The 25306-nt window shown below is 35.9% G+C and overlaps 1 protein-coding gene across 3 annotated transcripts in view; it reads left to right on the top strand.

Moving 5' to 3' along the window:
• TBL1XR1 (TBL1X/Y related 1) overlaps positions 1-25306 on the top strand; it is a 188305-nt gene that overhangs the window by 97024 nt on the left and 65975 nt on the right. The window lies entirely within an intron of this gene.

Below are 25306 nucleotides of genomic sequence, written 5' to 3'. Positions count from 1 at the left end.
AAACCTCTAATTTGAAGATTTCTATTATCTTGGCTATGGTTATCAGAATGAAAAGTGTTACTATACAGTTAAGATCTTATATTTTAACATGTGGACTATATTTTGTGAATAAAATTTTCTCATTAAACTTAACTTAGAGTGGCAGTAATGGCTCTTGTGTTTTTGTCCATCATCTTACTAAAATAATCATATTGGATTTCTCCTAATATTTATAGTTAATGGGCAGTTAAATGGCTAAAATACTACCTGTCTTTAGTTAGTGGATAATTTTCAGGAGAACCATTCTTATTTATTTAACAAGGTCATTTAGAATCCTTTCTCTGTGGAATGAAAATGTCCACTATGTTATAGAGCAGCAAGACCACTGGACTCTGTGGGAATTGGGAGTTGCTCTCGCTGCATATGTCTTGGATGACTTTTGGCAAGTACTTTTGTAAAATTTGGTGATAGAATTGGGCTAAATTTCTAATGTTTATTCTAGCTATAGGCTAAGTGATCTCATCACTGTTCATTAGAATTCAGAATGGTTTTTTACCTTACAAAAAGTAATTCCTTATATAAATGGTATGGCCCTGTACTTGGGGCATCAATAAATAGCAGGAGAATGAGTTTTTATTTTTTTTGTTTTTTTAAAGAATTAATTGCTTAACAACAGTGTTTTCTATAGTGCATTATCAAAAATTTTAATTATTTTTACTTAAATTTTTATTTTAAATATTAAATCAGGGAGCTATAGAAGCTAAGGTTTATAGAATTTGGTGGGAAATTATAGATACATCAGTCTAAAACAAAAAGTAGTAAAAATTAACTAGAACCAGGATGAGTGAGTGAGATGGGAAAGTTATCTGTGAAAATATTCCTAGGAAATGATTCATTTTAAAGATGAACTTGTCAGTATTTCAATAAGATTTCCTCTGCCTAAACTATCTTCTGAATTCTTACTGCTGAAAAGAAAACGACCTCTCCCCCTCTCCAGCCTCCTTTTCTTCTCCCTTCCTCCTTCCCCCCAGTAGTTAATGGGGAATGTTGGGGAAAATAAGGATTTTTGTTCTGGCTTTACCTAGCACGAAGGATGACACCGTTCTTCATTAATATATGAAAATACTTGCTGGGTTCTTTATGGTACCTGGGTGACCATTAACCATCATTAAATCTTTTGTTTCTTCTGGAGCACTACACTTCCTCACGTAAGCAGCTCATCTTAGGCATTTTGAGTATCTGGCTTTTTTGAAGTTCACGTTTGAAACCTGTGCATTTTTCTTGGTTGTTGGAGTCTTAGCTATTTGTGGCACGTTTCCCCTGAGAAGTGAGTTGCACAGGCCTGTTGGGTGTCTGAGAGCCACGTGCCATGCCACTGGCTCTCTCTTCTAAGTGCCTGTCCTCAGGTGACTTTGTAATATGCCACTCACATAGCCTGCATGTCGTTTTGTTTTGTTTCAGGAGCAGCTTGTAGACTGTATTTTAAATCAGATTATCTCAAACACATTTGCCATCACAAATGTTTATGTTAGTGTTAATTCTGTATACGTGTTAGAGTGAAAGATGAAGAAGGTCAAGATTACACAAATTTGCTTATAGTCTAGCTGTGGACATCAAAGCCATTTCTACACATTTGTAATTTGTGCTAGTAAGTTTATAGATACTGGGTTCAAAATGGTGGTTTTCCCATGAGCCTGAGCAATGTAGTAGTGTTCGGGGTTAAATCTGTGCTGTGTACTATCTCACGTGTTTTTCTCTGGAAATGCCATAAAGGAATGCTTTGTGAAAAGTCACCTCTGCCACCCCCCCACACCCACTTCAACTTTGTTTTTCATATAAGAACCATGAATATTCTTTTTTTTGCCTCACTCTTCATTTGCCTAAGTGCAAGTTATTTTAACTCTCATAGCACCTTAAGGCACCATGATTTACAGCTACTTTTCAGTATAAATGTTTCATGCTACTTTCTGTAATTATCTTATTGCATTAATAGAACCCAGTGACCAGTAGGTATATATTATTATTCAGTGTGAAAAATTTTAGATGTACACTAGAGAGAATGGCATGATGAACTCTCACCCAGCTGCAGCATCACCAGCTTTGCTTCCTGTAACCGCTTTGCTCCCATGTTGTTATGCCTCTTTCTTCCCCACCCCCACCCCCATTTATTTTGGAGCCAGTACATATGTCACATGATTACATTAATAAATATTTCAGTAGGTATCGATGGAAGATGTGGGCTTTTTTTTTTTTTTTTTTTTTTTTTGGCGGTACGCGGGCCTCTCACTGTTGTGGCCTCGCCCGTTGCGGAGCACAGGCTCCGGACGCACAGGCTCCGGACGCACAGGCTCAGTGGCCATGGCTCACAGGCCCAGCCGCTCCGCGGCATGTGGGACCTTCCCAGACCGGGGCACGAACCCGCGTCCCCCGCATCAGCAGGCGGACTCTCAACCACTGCGCCACCAGGGAAGCCCGATGTGGGCTTTTTAAAAGTATATACTACAGTACCATTATCCCACTTTAAAAATTGACAGTAATTTTTTTATTTGAAAAGGCATTTAAATATACTTTAAAAAATTATAGTAAAAAACACATAATGTAAAATTTACCATGTTAACCATTTTTAAGTGTACAGTTAGTACACTTAAGTGTAGTGTTAACTATATTCACATTGTTGTACAACAGATCTCTAAAAACTTTTTATCTTGCAAAACTCTTTACTCTTTGAACAAAATCTCCTATTTCTTCCTCTCCTTAGCCGCTGTCAACAATCACTTTACATTTTGTTTTCATGAGTTTGACGTCTTTAAGTATCTTATATAAGTGGAATTATACTGTATTTGTCTTTTGTGACTGGCTTATTTAACTTAGAGTAATGTTCTCTAGGTTTCTCTGTGTTGTATCTTATGACAGGATTTTCTGCTTTTTAAAAGGTGGAATTTTTGTACATATATATCATTTTCTTTATTCATCTATCAATGAACATTTGCGTTACTTCCAACTTTGGCTATGGTGACAAATGCTGCAGTGAACATGAAAGTGCAAATATCTCTTTAAGATCCTGCTTTCAATTCTTTTGGATAAATATCTAGAAGTGAGATTGCTGGGTCATATGATAATTCTAGTTTTAATTTTTTGAGGAAGCTCCATACGCTTTTCCAAAGTGGCTGCACCATTTTACATTCCCAACACTAATGCACAGGGTTCTGATTTCTCTACATTCTTGCCAGTACCTGTTATTTTCTGTGAGAGTTTTTGGCTGTTGTGAGGGTTGGTTTGTTTCATTTTGGGGTAGTGAGCACTCTAATAATGGGTGTGAGGTGATGACAGTAATTTCTTAATATCACCATATATCCTTTTAGTTTGAGCTTTTACAGATTGACAACAAAGTCCATACATTACATTTGGTTGCTACGTACAGCTTATGCTTTACATCTTTATTATATTTTCCTTTTTATTTGTCTTGCAGGGTTTCCTCGTTCTGTATTTTGTTAATTGCATCCCTGTAGTAAAATGCCTCTCTTTCCCTTGAATTTTTTAATTTAAAAGATTAATCTAATTCAGGTTTTTTTTTTTTGCATTATTTTGGGGTGGGGGTAGGATGGCAGAATATTTTTTAGGTGGTACTAAGTAATTCCATGAAGAGGCATATAATATTTGCTTGTCTCTGTTTGTGATATTAGGTGACCATTGATGATCATTGCCTAGATCATCTCTCATTATTTATTATCTGTAATATTTCTATAAAGAGAAACTTCCTTCATCAGATATTTGGTTACTCTGTGGCACAGTTTGCACCAGAAAGGCATACCAAATTCTTGATTCTTCCCTTTATGTACCAATTTTCTACATCTGTAACTCTATTTCTGTTTCGAAGATAAGTTTATTTTCCAATTTTCAAAGTGCTAAGTTGTTTCCTAGAATGCTGGTAAAAGTAGACCAACAAAGACTTTTTAAAAAGTGTCTCTGTGAACTTGGGGATTTAAATATTTGATATGTTATTGCATTGTAGTTTTTATTCTTATTCTTAGGATACTCAGATTGTCTTGGCCAAAGGAGCCTTTTTAAATTGACTTCTGAATGTTTTTGACACAACTCTAGTAGTCTCTGCTAGCGTCCTTGCTTTTTGACATAACAAGATGTTCCTGAGCTCATCTTGCACATGTTCTTCCTTAGTCCCCAAATCAGCTGTGTCTCCAGAAAGTCCAGTTCCTTTTAGTGAAAGCAGTATGTAGAGCCACAGTCTAGTGCTAAGGGTATTCGTTGTTTCTGGATGTCTGGTATGTCTGTGATATATCTGATAAAAATGTTGGATTTTAATTTTTCAAACTTAAATTCTTTGATTTCAATATTTCCGTCCTTTCTCATGCTGAAAAATCTTTTTCTAATGGTATTTATATAAACTTGTTTCTTTTGTATATTTATATTATGTATAATGTTATATATATTTAACATATAAATGTATAAAACAATATATTATTTAAAGGTATAAAATACAGAATATGTAAGATGTAAATATGTAAATATATAAAATAAATATGAAATTATTGTACATAATATAATTTGTATCTTTATAAATATATTTTTATATATTTAAACCAGTACCACCAATATGATTACTAAAAACTGCTTTTTCTTTGGCCCATGACCCACTGGGGGTTTACATTCACAGTATTTTGAAGTACTCAAAGTAAATCCACTTGTATGATTTTTCTACCAACTTAGTACAGAATCAGGTCCATTTGTTTCATTGTATTTTTAATTTTTAGGATTTTAAAATATTGATTTAATCTTATAATTTTATAGAAAACATTGATATTACTTCAAAGTGAAGTATGTACTTAGTTTCTTCTTCCCCTTATAGGTAACCAAGTTTAACTAGGTTGCTACTTTTAAAAATAAGCAAACCTATGTGTATATATATACACTGAACATTTTGGAGATCACCTTATAGTAGTGTACAGAGTTAGTCCTCATTCTTTTTAATAGCTGTGGAGTAGTCCATTACATAGATGTAGCTTAGCTGTTTCACGAATGGCAGTTTTAGGTATGAGCATAAATGTTCATGTAATTTTGAGGCAGTTTGCCAAATTCTTTTCTGTAGGTTTTATGCCATCTTATATTTTTTCCAGTAATGTATGAGGGTGTCTGTTTTCCCACTTGTAAACAGTGTATAGTCAGAACTTTTTGGATATATACATATTTAATCTGATAGTTGAGAAATGGTGTCTCAATGTAGCTCTAATTTGCATCTTATGTGTTTTAGAACAATTTGTATGTTTTTTTTCTTTGAACTGTTCCAAAGGTAGATTCTCATTTTCAAGAAATGTCTATCAACTTTGTTGACCAATCCCTTTAGGCCTCCTCTTTTCTCTTGTTCTAATTCTACAGTTATCCCACAGCTTCTAAAACTTAATTTGGTTTAACAACAAGATTTTCCTGCTAAGAATAGAACCTCGCTGACCAGTTGTTTTAGGTTTGATTTCCGTGGAATCAGACCCTCGATTATAACCATTTTATTTGAAAGCTGAACCCAGGAAGTTCCTGTGGGGAAATGAGAAAAGGAAGATAAGGAGGCCAGTACAAGATGCCTTTGAGTAAGTTAATATGTTAGACTGTTGGGACTCACATCTTGTGGGGACCTCTGGGAGCCAGTATGTAGAACATGCCTCTCAGCTCTTCCACTCATGGGTCAAGAAAGTTGGGGTACTTTGTCCACCAACTCTATTCCTTATTGGTTGAGTTATGCTTTGGGAAGGGCAGGGCATCAGCTCCTTAGAACTTCCCCTCTGACCTAACTGTGGCCAGAGATGACCTTCAGGTGTTTGCAGTAAGAAGCTGCCTAGTTCCTAAGGAAAACTGAGTGATCAGGGGTTATGGGCTGGACACTGCCAGCCTCTGTTGCATCGATGAATATTCTAGTCTACTGGCAACTATATTTCTCAGTGTAAATTAGTAAATCATTCTTCTCATTCATAAATTGCTCTAGTGTGTTTTGTTAACATCTGTTCTCCTAGAACTTGATTATCCCAAGAGAACAGATAAAAGTAAATTATGGCTTGCCAGACTGAGGATAAGACCCCAGAGTTGTAACCCTACCAAGAGGTAACTCCCAGGAAGCGGTGTGGTGCGTATTGAGGAGCTAGTGATCTGTTCCCTTTTACTCTCCACTTCTCAAGCGTGTCATCTGTAAAATAATTTGTTTTGTTCACTGTAGAGAAGTTCATTGTCATTATTTATCATCTGTCTTTCACTGTCCTGTACTTTTGAAGTGGTATTACTAAATGTGAAGCATGAATGGCACTGCCATATAGACAAGACTGTGTGAAGTCTTTATTTTATTTTGGTTGAGAATTTATGCCTCTGGAGAACTAATTTTCAAGTCAATAGTAAGAGGGTTACATTGAAGCTCTCTTAGTTTTGGGGATTTCTTTTTTTTTTTTTTTCCTTTTAATGGATGGAGCTGAAAATAGCTACAGGCTGAATTTCTTTCAGAGGGGTCTATGCCTTTGCTTATGTCTGAGCAAGTATACCTTTGAAAATGTATGGTTTATTTTCTATTAAAAACAAAACAAATGATAAGCTGAAAAGAGCAGAGCACATGCACATTGGAGTTGTAGTTAACTGAATGCCTTCATCTTTACCATTGGATGTTTGTTGTGTGATGTGAGGCTGATACAACTGTCTAAAATGGAACCTGAGTGACTGGTTTCATTTGGAAGGCAAAGAAGGTGTGGATTCTTTCATGGATTTAATCCTTAAATTAAATGTGATAGTAGAACTTGTTATGGTGAGTTGATGTTGCTATTTAAAAATTGATCTTCATGCTTCAGATAACTTGGTGTCTGTTCTACAAGTTCTTAATATAGGCACCATGCAACCAGAAATAAAATGTACCTCTCTTTTTGTCTCAGGGAACCCAAAATAAAGTGAGCAAGGACTTCCACCTACATAGAGGGATGAATATTTAATGGAACAATGTTAAAACAAGAGGTGTCCTGTCATTGATTATTTTCTGGCTTTATTTTTTTAAGTTTTTGCAACTTCTCACACTGACCTCACTTTGTTAAATTCAGTCTTAATAGGGTCTGACACATTTAAGATGGAGCTGCCTTGTCTCATATTAGCAGTGTAGCCAAATTTGAAACTACAGGCCATATTTCATAGGTGTATTGAAGCCATTTGGGGTCGTCTTCTCCTTGCTTTCTTTCATCAATCCATCCATCTTCCCAGGGGATAGTATTGCTTTTTAAAAAAATTTGAGTTTTAAGTTTTTGCTCCAAAGAAAAACTAACATACTGAAGTTTGGTGTGCAAAAGACAGGAGTTTCCAAATTTAACTGTTTGTTTGCTTCTTCATGTTCTGTCCTTTTCTGTAAGCCAGTTAATTTCAGTCATATCTTTTGATTTTTCTCTTGGTTCTTTTTAACAGAGTTCCTTCATAATGCCTATTTTTTTCTCCTACACTATGATTACTATTTCCTCCTGTAAGGAGGATCTTTTTTTTAAAAAATGGTAACGTTCTTATTTTTATATATATATATATATATATATATATATGTATGTATGTATAAAGGACCATCTTGATTTGACATTCATTTCCAGTCAGAGTTTAATGGAATCATTTTGAGTTCATTGTAATCTGATATTTTAAAAAAATGATTTAGAGCATAAGGGTTTATGAGTTTAGAACAGAGTACATAGAAACATATTAAATGTGTAGGAGACACCAAGAGACATTTTCATTAGTTTAAAGTTTTTTGATATATGAAAAAGTAAATTAAAATCAGACATAAAATGGAAAGATGAGTGAGTGTTCTGAGAGAGAGAGTAGATATCTTATTTAAATGTCTCTGTAACTCTGTGAGGCTGTTAATATTTCTGTTTTATAGATGAGGAGACCATCATTCTTGTTTATAATCACCTAGATAATAAATTGTAGAGTCTGAAGTCTGAATCAAGTCTGTTTCCACAGTTCTGTCCTCTCTTCTGAGAATGCGTATGTATTTCTGTTCTCATATGGAAATGATAGGAACTGTGACATGATGGAACTGGGGTGGGACTCTGGGTTCTTACAGAGATTGGTTATTGCCCTTTGTTTTACCTGAGGAACAATTAAGGAATGAAACTGTTGTAGAGTCCATTTTAAAAACATTATATCCATGAAAAAAAAACAGGGGTTTCAGTATTTGCAGATTTACTTAAGCTTTTTGTTATTTTCATTCAGAGGAGAGATTCAATATTTTGGCTGAAATTTCAGAAGCTAAATAAGTCACAGCAAAGCATCTGAATTGAATATTGTGTACTTTTAAAACATTTTGTGTATCCTTCACCAGTCTTTTTTTTCTTTGTGGTACGTGGGCCTCTCACTGTTGTGGCCTCTCCTGTTGCGGAGCACAGGCTCTGGACGCGCAGGCTCAGCGGCCATGGCTCATGGGCCCAGCCCTCCGCGGCATGTGGGATCTTCCCGGACCGGGGCACGAACCCGCGTCCCCTGCATCCGCAGGCGGACTCTCAACCACTGCGCCACCAGGGAGGCCCCTTTCACCAGTCTTTTAATTCATTTAATTGAGAAATGTATTTGTTTTATAAAGTCTTTTAATGTATTTCTTACATACTTTGCCCTCAGTTGTGGATAGGATAGAATAAACATTGTCTTTCATAAAAGTAAATATTCAATACTTGTTAATTCATTTATTTTGAAATATACATAAGCCATTTTTTTTTCTTTTACTGCAGTTCTACCCATGGTAGAGATGGAACTTTATTTCAAAACCAGGCTTTCTCTGATTTGTCCTCCTGCCTGTACCATTGGCAGATCTCATAACCATCAGTGGCATACAGTTTTTGTGTGTGTATATATAAGGCAGATAAGTCATCAAGACACCTTGGGCCTTGTTTGCCTTTGCCTCACCTTCCCCTCCCCTCCCACCCCACAGCTGCACCTGCACTGGGTAGTGTTGTGGCCACTCTAGGTGTAGCTGTTGAGCACTTGAAATAACGACTGGTTATAACTCAGATGTACTGTAAATATAAAATGCATGCTGGATTTTGAAGACAGTTTTTTAAAAAAGTGAAATCTCAATCTTATACGGATTTCAAGAAATTATAATATTTGGATATATTGGATTAAATAAAAATACATTATTAGAATCAGTTGCCACCTATTTCTTTTTAAGTTTTACATGTGGCTACTAGAAACTTAAAATTAAATATGTGGTCTGCATTGTGGCTTGCATTGTATGTCTATTGACAGTGTTGTTCTATACCTTGCTGGTCATAGCTACCAGACCTAAAGATTCTCCTTGTCTGCCAGAAACAAGTAATTAGAGTGATAAAGAACTTAAGATCTGGGGAAACTGGACTGACCTTCAGAGTTCCTAAAATAGATCATGGGACTACATTACAAAGCTAAGTAGGTTGTCATTATTTATAAAATGAGAACCCAAGGCTTAGAGAAGTGATGCCAGATCATGTACTTTGTTACAGTAGAGCACCAGGACTTGAACCAGACCCCCTAATTTGTAGTCCAGCGTTCTTTTAAATTCTGTGTTAATACAAACTGTATAGAATTTGAATATTCTTCAAAGGTGAATCATGAGTGCTTTCACAGGACCTCAAGAGGAGACAGAATAATAAAGATTAAGGCATCTTGGCTAGAGATCTCTAGGGTTTTTTTCCCACTATAGTTAAGAGTTAAAGGTACAAACTGTGAGGAAATTTTTCTTTTATTAAAATTAGATTTTTATTCTCATCTGTTTGTGTTAATCTCTTATTCAGGAAGATCAATATTTGCTCTCCTTTGTCTACACTTATTTTCTTGTCAAATCACTTTTCCCCTAGATTTTTCAGTTATACAGTTTCCGTTTGGTTCTTTTTATACTTTCTACTTCTGAGAAGTTCTGTCTTTACCATCATTTCAAGTGCCTACCTTTAGCCCGTGGAGGATGGGTAAAACAGCTGCCTTAACATCTTTGTTTGATATTTCTCACATCTAGATCATCTCAAGATTGGCATCTGTTATTGTCTTTTTCTTTGGGAATTAGATTTTCTTGATTCTTTGTATGTTGAGTAGTTTTTTATTGTATCCTCTCAGGAGATGATGATGATGATGATGAGATGATGATGATTTTTTTGTCTGTTTGAAAACAGACACGTTCACTGGGAGTTCTGTTTGTGTCATGGCCAGTGGTTCCACTGTGAGTTCAGTGTTCAAAGCCTTTGCTCCGCTGCTTTGGGTGTACTCCTCACGTGCATCCCTCGGTGTTAGTGTGGGATGCTGGCGGTGGCTCAGATCTTCAGTTCTCAAAGCCTTTGCCTTTTCGAGTGTGTTCTGTATCCACATCCTGGGATGAACTTGGGACCTGGGTTGATGCGTATACAGAATTACAGGATCCAGCTCCCAGAGGCCTCTTTTTCCTGGTTTAGTTTGTCTCTTTTGAGTCAGGGGGACTGGCTCAATCAGGGTCTCGAGGGGAAAAAACATGAGAAAGGAGGTATGTCAATTACAGTCTTGAATAAGTGTGTTCTTAAGCATAGTAGGGGGTTATAATTCCAAAAAATGGGGTAGTGACTCCTATAGGACAAATCCTCCCACAAATAGTGACTGCAATCTCTGGACAACATATGAAAAAAAAAAAAAGTGAGAGGACACTGTAGAGCAAACAGAAACAAGAAGAAACTGGTCTGGAGTGGTATCTTAAAAGAAGGGAATGGCCTTGGGTGAGCTTCCCATTGCGATGGTGTTTTGTCAGCGGGCAGGCTCCTGTTGGCTGGTTTGCAGTCTTACTGGCTTGAGGAGCCACACAGTTCAGAACTACCACAGCGGCTGCAGAGCAGTGGAGCCCAACAGGAGGAAGAAGGGGAAGCCTAAGGAAGGAAAGAACCACAGAGGTCGAGTACCGAATTCTGTGTATAAACTGTCAAATACGGGGGCTGACCCCTAAACTGGAAACAGTCCTGGTATCTATCAACAAGAGAATAGATACACAAGCTGTGCTGTATTTGTATCACAGAGTACTATTGATCAGTAGAAAGGAGCAAACTATTGGTACCTGAAGCAATTTTGACTGATCTCTGAAACATTAGGCTGAATGAATGTAGCCTTACATAAAACAGGACATAATGTATGGTTCCGTTTATAAGATGTACTAAAAACAGGCAAATATCCATTGTGTATTGGGGTGGAGGGTGCAAAGCTAGTCAGTGTTGGGGGGAAAAGTCATTGGCAGGGTTTAGAAATGGATGAATGGGTGCTGGGGACAGGGATTATGTAGGAAAAGATATGTGGGAACTTTCTAGGGTGATGGTAGTATCCTATGTCCTGTTAGGGATTAGAGTTACTTGAGTTTACGCATTTGTCAAAACTCATTGAATGGTACACCTTGTAAGTATCCATTGTATTTTGTTTGCATGAAATTTTTACTTTAAGAGAAAAACCATACTAAATACTTTATTATAGTTAATGATAGGCAATAATGAAGTTATATATGGGGGAAGTTTACTGATAACTGTAACTTTTTTTGGAATGCTTAAAAAATTAAGATTAATTAATAATTGTGGTAAAACAAGTAGAAGGAAGTGTTAATTTTAAAGTCTTGGTGATAGCCATGTGAATATTCTTTGTACAGTGCTTTCAGTTTTTCTGAATGTGTGAAATTTGCAAAATGAAACATTATATTGAATAAAAGATACTACTAGGCAGTATAAACTAGTTTCCTGCTGTTAGTACGTTGTTTTTAGTGGCTTTCATAAAAATTGATATTTCTCTGAATTTCAAAAATAGGTTAAAGAGTTTATCATTGACAATTTTCTGCCTATGCACTAAGCTCTGAACTGTTTAGGATGTAGAAAGATATAGAAGTAGAAATAAACAACTAAAGTGGGAAGGCAAACATCCACACAATAATTTGATTACTTCAGAGTGATATAGCAAAATCTCACTAAGATCATTTATAATACATAAATTCTGAGGGAATGGATACATAATTAGAGTGTGATCAGAGTTAAATGTAATTAGTGGGAGATGGAATCCCTGGGGTTGCTTATTTTGAACAAGTTTTGAAAATGCTATTAGAGGAAATTATTAGATTCCCTTTCCATTCTTTTAATTGGCCAGTTGTGGTTTATAAAATATGGTTTAGGACACATTTTTTACTGTGTTGTATTCATCCTTCAGAAGAGGAATGCTACATGATTTTTATGCTAAAATTGTTAGATTGAATGATGAGAATTTATTTTAAAAAATAATCTGTATTTTAGGAATATGGTAATTGTATGTTAATAAGCTGTTCTATTAAAAAGCAAATGATCATTGTTCCAGAATTTTGTAATTTTATAAAGTTTTGAGAGATAAGTATAGTGTTATTAAAAAAATTGACATAATATCCAGTATTAAGGATAACCATTCTAAAATACTGTTTTGTTTTTGTTTTTGTTTTTTTTTGCGGTACGCGGGCCTCTCACTGTTGTGGTCTCTCCCGTTGCGGAGCACAGGCTCCGGACGCGCAGGCTCAGTGGCCATGACTCGGGCCCAGCCGCTCTGCGGCATGTGGGATCTTCCCGGACTGGGGCACGAACCCGTGTCCCCTGCATCGGCAGGCGGACTCTCAACCACTGCGCCACCAGGGAAGCCCAATACTATTTCATTTTTTATCCTAATTTACTCTTCAGAAATCTATTATGATAGACTCAATTTTTTAGATGTATGTATCAGAATAAATTATAAGTGGATAAAGATGAGAGAAAACTGAAATATTAAACTATAAATTGTAATTATGAAATGTGAGATTTTTTTAGCCATTAATTTGATTATCTCAATTTCTTTTTATTGGCAGTTTTTTTCTTCCCCAAGCCTGATATGAGAACTTTGAACAAAACTAGGCAGTTATTAAATACATTTTAGAAAATAAAAAGTTATATGTAATTAATTGATGTTTAAATGGCTTGATAATTTCTAGTGAGCAGAAATTAGTCAGGTTTGGACTTATTTTTGGTCTTTTGTGTTTTTATTTTTCCAATTATATTGCAATAATAAAAAGAACGACCATTTCTATTAAAACTTTCTCAAAGCAAATGTGCTGCAAAAAACCCCCAAACAAACAAAAAGCAACTGTGCTGCTGTTTTGTGTGCAGCATCTAGCCATTTATAACTGTTTCTAGAATTTTGTATTATTGATCTCTAAATGAGGCGTTTTGGTCTTTGGGAAAATTGTACTGTATGCTGACTTATGTAAGTGGTAGGAAGAATAACAAATGTGCTTATGTTCTACAAATTGAAATTTAGTGAGGAACAATCCAGTGGGCTTCTTGCCACATACCAACTAGTTATTTAAACATCAAATTCTCCTTTAACTGCTAATCTTGGTACCAACGCCTTTCCAAAGGAGAATAATACTTTACCCAGTACAGTCAACCAGTCCTGAATTTTTGAGGAGCTGGTTTACATCTGTTTGATTTTGGCTAAAAACAATACTGCTTATAGTAATCATTAGTAATTGTATTTTTATAAGTAAATAAGCATAATGTTTAAGTGTCTCTGAAAAAGTCATGGGGGGAGGGGGAAGTGAGGTAGTTGGAGTAATTGCTGAAAACAGCTTAGGCTCAAAATAGCACCCTAAAGTATGCTTCACATATCATACTGATTTCTACTGTGTGCAGCTAAGTGTAAGGTTATTTTAATCAACTCATTAGGGCTGTAAATCAAAATACCCAGATTAAAATTGAAAATATATTTCATGTGAGGGAAAATTTTGTTTCCCAGATTTTTTTGTCTCAGAGATACATGGATATCACAACTATTTTAAGACTAGCCAAGAACAAATTTCATTACCATCAAGACAGCTTTATTTTTGTCTTTGTTTCTGCCAGCCAGAGAGAAATTTTATTAGTGATTCTGAATAACATATTAGGTATTATATTGCCAGGGTGAAATGTTCAAGTGAATAATTAATGGAATTGTGTGTATGCCAATTTATTTTATAATCACTATGTAATTTGCATAAAGTAAGCTGTAAAAACAAGTTTTTTTCATTGTTTCATTTTATCTTTAAATCCTTTAAAAGATATAGATTACATCCTTTAAAAGAGATTTTTGATAGATTTTTTTTTTTTTTTTTTTTTTTTTTTTGCGGTACGCGGGCCTCTCACTGTTGTGGCCTCTCCCTTTGCGGAGCACAGGCGCCGGACGCACAGGCTCAGCGGCCATGGCTCACGGGCCCAGCCGCTCCGCAGCATGTGGGATCTTCCCGGGGCACGATCCCGTGTTCCCTGCATTGGCAGGGGGACTCTCAACCACTGCGCCACCAGGGAAGCCCTTGATAGATTCTTGATAGTAGAGATATGTTTTTGTAGAGATATGTTTATTGGTTCTCATATACCTAGAGTTTTAAAAGTCTGCCAGGTGAAAATCATAGCATTCACATAAATAAAAAAATAAAGTATAACATCAGCTGATCTATGAACTTAAAACTGAATTTATTAGACCCTGGATGATTAGCTAGGACCAATCAGTTAATTACCTATATTTAGGAAATTGCAGTTAGGAAACCACAAGTTTTTGAGGCACCAGAGCCTTTCTATTATTTGTTACTTATAGAAGCTTGATTTCTTTCAGTATAGAAAACTTAAACAAAAGATACTCTTCTCTTTTTATATTTCTTTGTGTCACCAGTGGAAAAAAATGTCAATTATTTCAAATTACCTTGTTGTCAGAAGAAGCCAGGTTCTATTTTGAGAGCTAACCAGGAAAGAAATTATTATGCTTAGGGAAAATACTCTCATTAACAAAGAAGGATATCATAGCATAATTATTGTTTTATTGCAACTAAAAGTAATTGTTTAATTTACTCTAATCATTTTTTGTGTCATTTTACTCTTTGTTCAGTTACTTAATTGTGGAAAGTTATGAGGCATTTTATCACCTAAAGTAATTACTAGCCCAAAGGTGTTCCTGTACTGTTTCCAAGATTTACTTGGGCAGTCTGGCTGCTGAATAGGTTTTTTGAGGTCATAATTTGGTCACTCACTGCTAATCTAGTTTAGATGATAATGTTACTTACTAAGGCTGGTATATTGTAAAAACCTTTCTGGTAGTTAAAAGTTATGAAATAATTGCTTTTTGCAGTTCATTATTTGTGAAAATTGTTTTCATCCCTGTTCCACCTGCTGTTTGCAATGTTAACTTTACTGTTAACAAAAATCCTGCATTTTATTGCTTCTTCCTAAATTCATCTGTAGAATCCCTCAATGTTAAAGCTAGAGGAGCCCTTTCAGATTATCTAATTCAGCACCCTCATTTTACAGATGAGGAAACTGAGGGCTTGGACTAGAACAGAGGTCTCCTGACTCAGTCCAGGACTCTTTCTATTACATCATGCTGCCTGATGTTTGTTTATGGAACTCGGCAACATCACATACAGGGTGAGCTTTTTTTTTTTTTCCCCCAAATGAACACACAAAGTAATAGCTACTCATCAGCTGCTCTTCATCATTCTTAACTTTCATTTTCCTTTTATACCCATACCCATTTTAATCCATAATATATAGCCCAATTACTCATGACTTTATTTTGCTGCTACTTCTTGGCATTTGACCTTTTTTTTTTTTTTTTTAATTTTTTTGCGGTACGTGGGCCTCTCACTGTTGTGGCCTCTCCTGTTGCGGAGCACAGGCTCCAGATGCGCAGGCTCAGCGGCCATGGCTCATGGGACCAGCCGCTCCGCGGCATGTGGGATCTTCCCGGACCGGGGCACGAACCCGCGTTCCCTGCATCGGCAGGTGGACTCTCAACCACTGCGCCACCAGGGAAGCCCTTGACCATTATTTTTAAGAGTTAAACTCTTAGTAACAAGGTTTCTTATCAGTAACCACGGTAGCCTTACCAGGCACTATAGCAACAGTAGATTAAAATTCATAACAGGAACAATTTATGGAATCTTAGGTTTAGATTTAAGAAGTGAAATATAAGTAGGTAAGTACAAGAGTGTGTATATGAGATCTAAGAGCAGATGTGGTACCAAATATGAAAGCAATTTTTTGGTGAAATAACAAAATGCCAAGAAATATTAGCCAACAGTGTGGCATGGTTGCAGTAAAATGCCTTGTCCTGTGAACTCATGGCTTTAAACACAATTGTGTTTTAGATTATTGAATTATTTTCTGTATTGATGCGCATATTGTCCCATTTTTGGCTAGAGAGAGCCTCTTCAGGTTGGTTCCTATGTCCTTTAGATAAGACCTTAGTTTTAGGTAGCTGTCTTGCTTTTTGGTTTGACAAGGTATTACAGGTTTGTATGGTTTTCAAAGGTAACTCAAGGACTTCTAAGTTCTTGTAATTAAGTTCAAGATTTATAAGTTTCTTTAGGACCAAAGTATCATCTCCACTCTTCCATTTTTATAAAAGTTTTTTATAAACACTGTCCATCATTAATTTTGCTTTTTATGGAATTAGGAAAAGACAAAATCTTTCAGCTTAGACAAAATTAACATGCTTCTCGTATATATTTTTAAAAATCTCTTGTTTCATGTCACTGAAATAACCATAACGTTAACCTCTAGAATTTTAGGGTAAACTAAAGCACTAATGCTGAACTGTGAATGCTGGATAAGTTTGTTGGATTGGTAGAATACTGCCATCATAGTCACACCTTAATCACTTACATATGTATTATATATATGTGTTACTGCAATTCTTTGACTATTTAGCTATTTATCAGCCATTTTAAAGGGTCCCTACCCACCTGCCAGTTAACTAATTGTGTTTTGTGTTTCAGGTGAACTAAATCAGAGGTCCAGAAATATTACGTGACAGTAGTTTTTCTGAAAATATATCTGTGGGGAGAACGATTGTAGGATGTTTTACATGAATTGTGCTTTGATTATATTTCTTATGCATGAGAGCTATATTTTATGACTTATGAAGATGTGTATATATATATATATTTTATAGCTATTATGTGTTGAGTGCTAGAATATAAAGTACCGGCTGCCTTTTTTTTTTTCTTTTTTTTTTTTTACGGTACGCGGGCCTCTCACTGTTGTGGCGTCTCCCATTGCAGAGCACAGGCTCCGGACGCGCAGGCTCAGTGGCCATGGCTCACGGGCCTAGCCGCTGCGCGGCATGTGGGATCTTCCTGGACTGGGGCTCGAACCCGTGTCCCCTGCATCGGCAGGCGGACTCCCAACCACTGCGCCACCAGGGAAGCCCCAGGCTGCCTTTTGAATGCTTTAATTTGGTAGTGACTAAAAAATCAAATATGCACAATAAAAGGTGATATAATAACAATGTTAACATGTAAATTATAAATTGGCTTTCCATGCACTCCTACCTACCTGTGAGGTTCGTAGATTAGATTTTATTTCTATTTTTCAGAATGAGAAACTGGGGCTCAGGGAGGTTAAATGTCTTAATGTCAAAAACAGTAGCATTTGAAAGAAAATAGCAACATTCTGATTTCTAACCTAACAGTTGTTTTTTAACTACTGACCAGTTTTGAAAAGGGTTTTTTTTTTTTTTTAAAGAAACAAAAAAACAAAAAACTATGCTTTGGGGTACAGGTGGAAAGGAGGAAGCATCTTTTTCAAGGTTGGCGTTTGAATAGGCTTCATAAGGAGATGACATTTGAAGAATAGAAAAATTTCACCACTTGTAGTTGGAACAAAGAGCTTAAAAAGCAGAAATGTGGGAATTGGGGGGATGTTAGAATGATACAAATATATTCACCTGAAGGTAGAGTACATTCAAGGAAGGTGCTGTACAGGTAGATGGATACTTTGAGACCATATGGAGAAGGAGAACGTAAATGCTTCGATAAACAATTTAGAGTAAATGTGGAAGCTAATAGATACCGATGAATACATATGACATAATCAGGGTTATGTTTTATGCATAGATTTTAGAAGACAGTATGAAAAAACCTAGGAGACATTGAAGTTATTGTAGTAATACAGGTGGTAGGTACTGCAGAAAGGAAGGCATGGTTGAAAGTGGCATTGTATAGGTAAGAGAAGATGGAATCCAAAGGATTGCAGGTAAAAGCTGAGGTAGAAAATTGAATCCAATATAATACTAAAATTTAAAGTGTTGGTGAATGATGGAATTAGTGATAGTTACAGGCAAGAGGAGAAACACGTTTGGGAGTATAGGGCATAAATTGCCGCTAATAATGCCGAGTGATGATATCTGAAAGGATGTAGATATTTGCACATCAGTCAGCTGGAACTGGAATGTTCGGAATGGGAAAGATGAGGGGACGTGTTAGAGAGTGGCACGCAATGGGAGAGTTGGTGGTTTTGTAATTCTTCAGAGTGGATGAGATCCTTAGTTGGGGTAGTAGAGTGAAGATCAGAGGACTAAAAAAGAAGTCAGCTGTACACATGTAGGGCAGGAAGAAAAATCAGTAAAAGAGATAGAAGAGGACAGAATCAGAAAGTCAAATGCTGGAAATTTAAAGATTTTTTATTTCAGTCTTCTCAAATGCTGGAAATGGCAAGGAGTGTGAAGTAATGAAAGAGTATGAAGACCTGTTGAATTTCGAGTTGATTAGTGAAGTTATTTAGAGTCCATAAAATTTTATCAGTAACAAATGTTTTTCTTCTTTATATGTGTACATGTATTCTTTTACTTAAATGTGTGGATATGCTTATACTTCTTGTTGTGTACTTTTTTCTTTTGCTCCCTCCTCCATCAGTTTAGTGTTTTTTGATGACTTTATAATCCATGAATATTATGAATGTACCATGATCTTGTTTTGATACTCTCCTTTAATGGGCATTCACTGTATTTCCTCCCCCCGCCAACCTTTGCCACTAAAAAAGTGTTCTTAAACATCCTTAAGAACTTGTGCTTTTATTTCTATGTGTTGTAGAGTATATGTATTAGTTGAACTACGTGACATTGCAGCTGTGTGACCATTGTAACAAACAAACAAAAAAAGGGAAATTCTTATGTTCCAGTCTAGTGTCTTTACTTTTACTAAAAAGTTGCCAGATTGTTTTCCAAAGGGTTTTTTTTTTCACATTTCCTCTTGCACTATGTGACCTATCCCCACATTCCTGCCAGAAGTAAACATTCTAGATCTTTTAAATTTTTACCAATTTTAATGAGTATAATTTTACTCCATGTTACTTTGATATGTATTTTCTTGATATCTAGTGGATCTTTATGTACTCAGATATAGCTGTCTTTTCTTGTATAGTATTTGAGTTTCCAGTCTTGGTTAAAAAGATTTTTTTCCTGCTCTCTAGATTGGACATGTAGCTTCGATGTTTCTTTAAGATGTGTTGATATATGTGAAGTATCTGTGTATATGTACACACATACACATATATACACAAACATACACATTTATGTGCTTTAAATATTTTGGAATTAAGTTTTGTCTAGAGTAAAACGTGGGCCCACTTTTATTTCCTTTCAGATGGATAGTTACTTGTGACAGCTCAAGTCGGCACAATAATGCAGCCTCTTCCTTTGTTCAGATCTTTGTATTTTTCAATTCACTGTTATGTTTGGTCACATAAATCTGTGCCTTTCTTGTTAGTTTCTTTTGTAAATATTTAATAGTTTTTTGCTCTTGTAAGTGGAATATTTATTTTCTCATCTGTATAGGTGCTTACTACTGGAGCAGAAAAAAGCTATTGTTTTTGTTAGCCACTGTATTAAATTCCTTTACAAAGGGCTAGTGATTTTACTAGTTAAATAGTATATGTAGGAGACCCAACAAATTACAGATTCAATGTTAAGAGACTATTTTTTCTCTTTTGTATCTTTTTCTACTACTTCCTCAGAGAGGCAGCACAAGATAATAGGATGAATAAAAATAAAGATTTTTGAATTGAGCAAATAATCAAGGAAGTTCTAATAACTTTTACCAAAGAATTAAAGCCATCTGAGATTGAGGGGCTTTTAGTGAGATAGGGCCCCTAAGAGAAGTTAAAATTTTTGAAAATCCATGATGGCAAATCTGATAAGGAAGTTAAAAACCTAATAAAATGATTGTCAAATAGCTCAGAGGTTGCAGAATGGTTTTAGACACAACGTGGTTCGGGATTTACATAAGTTACAGTGCTTGAGTTGGAATTGGTAAGACTACGTGAGTTAAATGTCACAGTTCTTGAAATGTCTGATCAGTAGGTTTGCATGAAAATGGAGGGAATGCAGATACAGTTAAGGAGGATGATGTGGGATTGGAGGACACTGAGAAGCATGAGTAACGTGACGTTATCTTGAAAATCTGTTCAATTAGAAACTGAGTAGAGAGGGCAGACAGGAGAAGCAAGAAGAACTACAGTTCTTCGGCCTGTGGAAGGAAAGCCACATTCACAGAAAGATAGAAAAAATGAAAAGGCAGAGGACTTTGTACCAGTTGAAAGAACAAGGTAAAACCCCAGAAGAACAACTAAATGAAGTGGACATAGGCAACCTTCCAGGAAAGAATTCAGAATAATGATAGTGAAGATGATCCACGACCTCGGAAAAAGAATGGAGGAAAAGATCGAGAAGATGCAAGAAATGTTTAACAAAGACCTAGAAGAATTAAGGAACAAACACCTAGAAGAATTAAAGAACAAACAAACAGAGATGAACAATACAATAATTGAAATGAAAACTACACTAGAAGGAATCAATAGCAGAATAACTGACGCAGAAGAATGGATAAGTGACCTGGAAGACACAGTGGTGGAATTCACTGTCATGGAACAGAGTAAAGAAAAAAGAATGAAAAGAAATGAAGGCAGCCTAAGAGACCTCTGGGACAACATTAAATGCAACAACATTCACATTATAGGGGTCCCAGAAGAAGAGAGAGAAAAAGGACCCGAGAGAATATTTGAAGAGATTAGAGTTGAAAACTTCCCTAAAATGGGAAAGCAAATAGCCACCCAAGTCCAGGAAGCACAGAGCATCCCAGGCAGGATAAACCCAAGGAGAAACACATAATAATCAAATTGACAAAAATTAAAGACAAATTATTGAAAGCAACAAGGGAAAAATGACAGATAACAGACAAGGGGACTTCCATAAGGTTAACAGCTGATTTCTCAGCAGAAACTCTACAAGCCAGAAGGGATATATTTAAAGTGATGAAAGGGAAGAACCTAACACCAAGATTACTCTACCCAGCAAGGATCTCATTCAGATTCGACAGAGAAATCAAAAGCTTTACAGACAAGCAAAAGATAAGAGAATTCAGCACCACCAAACCAGCTCTACAACAAATGCTAAAGGAACTTCTCTAAGTGGGGAACACAAGAGAAAAAAAGGATCTACAAAAATAAACCCAAAACAATTAGGAAAATGGTAATAGGAACATACATATCGATCATTGCCTTAAACAACGTGAACGGATTAAATGCTCCAACCAAAAGACACAGGCTCATAGAATGGATACAAAATGGATACATGCTGTCTACAAGAGACCCATTTCAGACCTAGAGACACATACAAACTGAAAGGGGATGGAAAAAGATATTCCATGCAAATGGAAATCAAAAGAAAGCTGGAGTAGCAATACTCATATCAGGTAAGATAGACTTTGAAATAAAGAATGTTACAAGAGACAAGGAAGGACACTACATAATGATCAAGGGATCAATCTGAGAAGAAGATATAACAATTATATATGCACCTGACTTAGTAGCACCTCAATGCATAAGACAACTGCTAACAGCTATAAAAGAGGAAATCAACAGTAACACAGTAATAGTGAGGGACTTAAACACCTCACTTACACCAATGGACAGATCATCCAGACAGAAAATTAATAAGGAAACACAAGCTTTAAATGACACAACAGACCAGGTAGATTTAATTGATACTTATAGGATATTCCATACGAAAACAGCGGATTACACTTTCTTCTGAAATGCACATGGAACATTATCCAGGATTGATCACATCTTGGGTCACAAATCAAGCCTTGGTAAATTTAGGAAAATTAAAAGCAAATCAAGCATCTTTTCTGACCAAAATGCCATGAGATTAGAAATCAATTACAGGGAAAAAAAAATCACAAACACATGGAGGCTAAACAACATGTTACTAAATAACCAAGAGATCACTGAAGAAATCAAAGAGGAAATCAAAAAATACCTAGAGACAAATGACAATGAAAACACGATGATCCAAAACCTATGGGATGCAGCAAAAACAGTTCTAAGAGGGAAGTTTATAGCAATACAAGCCATCTCAAGAAACAAGAAAAATCTCAAACAATCTAACCCTACACCTAAAGGAACTAGAGAAAGAAGAACAAACAAAACCCAAAGTTAGTAGAAGGAAAGAAATCTTAAAAATCGTAGCAGAAATAAATGGAATAGAAACAAAGAAAACAATAGCAAAGATCAATGAAAATAAAACCTGGTTCTTTGAGAAGGTAAACAAAATTGATGAACCATTAGCCAGACTCATCAAGAAAAAGAGGGAGAGGACTCAAATCAATAAAATTAGAAATGAAAAAGGAGAAGTTACAAAGGACATAGCAGAAATACAAAGCATCCTGAGAGATTACTACAAGCAACTCTATGCCAATAAAATGGACAACGTGGAAGAAATGCACAAATTCTTAGAAAGGTATAACCTTCCAAGACTGAACCAGGAAGAAATAGAAAATATGAACAGACCAATTACAAGTAATGAAATTGAAACGGTGATTAAAAATCTTCCAGCAAACAGAAGTCCAGGACCAGATGACTTCACAGGTGAATTCTTCACAGGTTTGACTTCACAGGTCAAACATTTAGAGAAGAGCTAACATGCATCCTTCTCAAACTCTTCCAAAAAATTGCAGAGGAAGGAACACTCCCAAACTCATTCTATGAAGCCACCATCACCCTGATACCAAAATAAGATACACATACTACAAAAAAAAATTACAGACCACTATCACTGATGAATATAGATGCAAAAATCCTCAACAGAATACTAGCAAACAGAATCCAACAACACATTAAAAGGATCATACCAAAAAAAAAAAAAAAAAGGATCATACACCATGATTAGGTGGGGTTTATCCCAAGGATGCAAGGATTCTTCAATGTATGCAAATCAATCAATGTGATACACCATATTAACAAATAGAAGAATAAAAACCATATGTTTATCTCAATAGATGCAGGAAAAGCTTTTGACAAAATTCATCACCCATTTATGATAAAAACTCTCCAGAAGTGAGCATAGAGGGGACCTACCTCAACATAATAAAGGTCATATACAACAAACCCACAACAAATGTCATTCTCAGTGGTGAAAAACTGAAAGCATTTCCTCTAAGATCAGGAGCAAGACAAGGATGTCCACTCTTGCCACTATTATTCAATATAGTTTTGGAAGTCCTAGCTACGGCAATCAGAGAAGAAAAAGAAAAGGAATACAAATTGGAAAAGAAGAAGTAAAACTGTCACTGTTTGCAGATGACGTGATATTATACATAGAGAATCCTAAAGATGTTATCAGAAAACTACTAGAGCTAATCAGTGAATTTAGTAAAGTTGCAGGATACAAAATTAATGCACAGAAATCTCTTGCATTCCTATACACTAACAGCGAAAGATCAGAAAGAGAATTTAAGGAAACAATCCCATTCACCACTGCAACAAAAAGAATAAAATACCTAGAAATAAACCTACCTAAGAAGGTAAAAGATCTGTACTCAGAAAACTATAAGACACTGATGAAAGAAATCAAAGATGACACAAACAGAGGGAGAGGTATACCATGTTCTTGGATTGGAAGAATCAATATTGTGAAAATGACTGTACTACCCAAAGCAATCTACAGATTCCGTGCAATCCCTATCAAATTACCAGTGGCATTTTTTATAGAACTGGAACAAAAAAATCTTAAAATTTGTATGGAGCCACAAAAGACCCGGAATAGCCAAAGCAATCTTGAGGGAAAAAAACAGAGCTGGAGGAATCAGACTCCCTGACTTCAGGCTATACTACAAAGCTACAGTAATCAAGACAATATGGTACTGGCACAAAAACAGAAATGTAGATCAATGGAACAGGATAGAAAGCCCTGAGATAAACCCACGCACCTATGGTCTACTAATCTATGACAAAGGAGGCAAGGCTATACAATGGAGAAAAGACAGTCTCTTCAGTAAGTGGTGCTGGGAAAACTGGACAGCTACATGTAAAAGGATGAAATGAGAACACTCCCTAACACCATACACAAAAATAAACTCAAAATGGATTAAAGACCTAAATGTAAGACCGGACACTATAAAACTCTTAGAGGAAACATAGGAAGAACATTCTTTGACATAAATCACAGTAAGATCTTTTTTGATCCACCTCCTTGAGTAATGGAACTTAAAACAAAATAAACAATTGGGACCTAATGAAACTTAAAAACTTTTGCAAAGCAAAGGAAACTACAAACAAGACAAAAAGGCAACCCTCAGAATGGGAGTAAATATTTGTAAATGAATTAATGGACAGAGTATTAATCTGCAAAATATATAAATAGCTCACGCAGCTGAACATTAAATAACAAACAACCCAATCCAAAAATGGGCAGAAGACCTAAATAGACATTTCTCCAAAGAAGGCATACAGATGGCCAAGAAGCACATGAAAAGCTGCTCAACATCACTAATTATTAGAGAAATGCAAATCAAAACTCCAATGAGGTATCACCTCACACCAGTTAGAATGGGCATCATCAGAAAATCTACAAACAACAAATGCTGGAGAGGGTGTAGAGAATAGGGAACCCTCTTGCACTGTTTGTGGGAATGCAAATTGATACAGAGCCACTATGAAGAACAGTATGGAGGTTCCTTAAAAAAGTAAAAATAGAATTACCGTATGATCCAGCAATCCCACTACTCGGCATATATCCAGAGAAAACCATAATTCAAAAAGACACATGCACCCCAATGTTCATTGCAGCATTGTCTACAATAGCCAGGTCATGGAAGCAACCTAAATGTCCGTTGCCATTTGAATGGGTAAAGATGTGGTACATATATACAATGGAATATTACTCAGCCATAAAAAGGAATGAAATTGTAGAGATGTGGATGGATCTAGAGACTGTCGTACAGAGTGAAGTACGTCAGAAAGAAACAAATATTGTATATTAACGCATATATGTGGAACCTGAAAAACGGTACAAATGAACCGGTTTGCAGGACAGAAATAGAGACACAGATGTAGAGAAGAAACGTATGGACACCAAGGGGGGAAAGTGGCAGGGGGGTGGTGGTGGGATGAATTGGGAGATTGGGATTGACATGTACACACTGATATGTGTAAAATAGATAACTAATAAGAATTTTAAAAATTCAGAAAAATAAGTGTAAAAAAAAGAAACTGAG

Source organism: Lagenorhynchus albirostris, chromosome 5 (assembly GCF_949774975.1).
Source record: "Lagenorhynchus albirostris chromosome 5, mLagAlb1.1, whole genome shotgun sequence".
NCBI classification, from domain to species: domain Eukaryota; kingdom Metazoa; phylum Chordata; class Mammalia; order Artiodactyla; family Delphinidae; genus Lagenorhynchus; species Lagenorhynchus albirostris.
The sequence above is the reverse complement of the archived record's forward strand: the minus strand, read 5'-3'. Positions and strand labels throughout refer to the sequence as shown.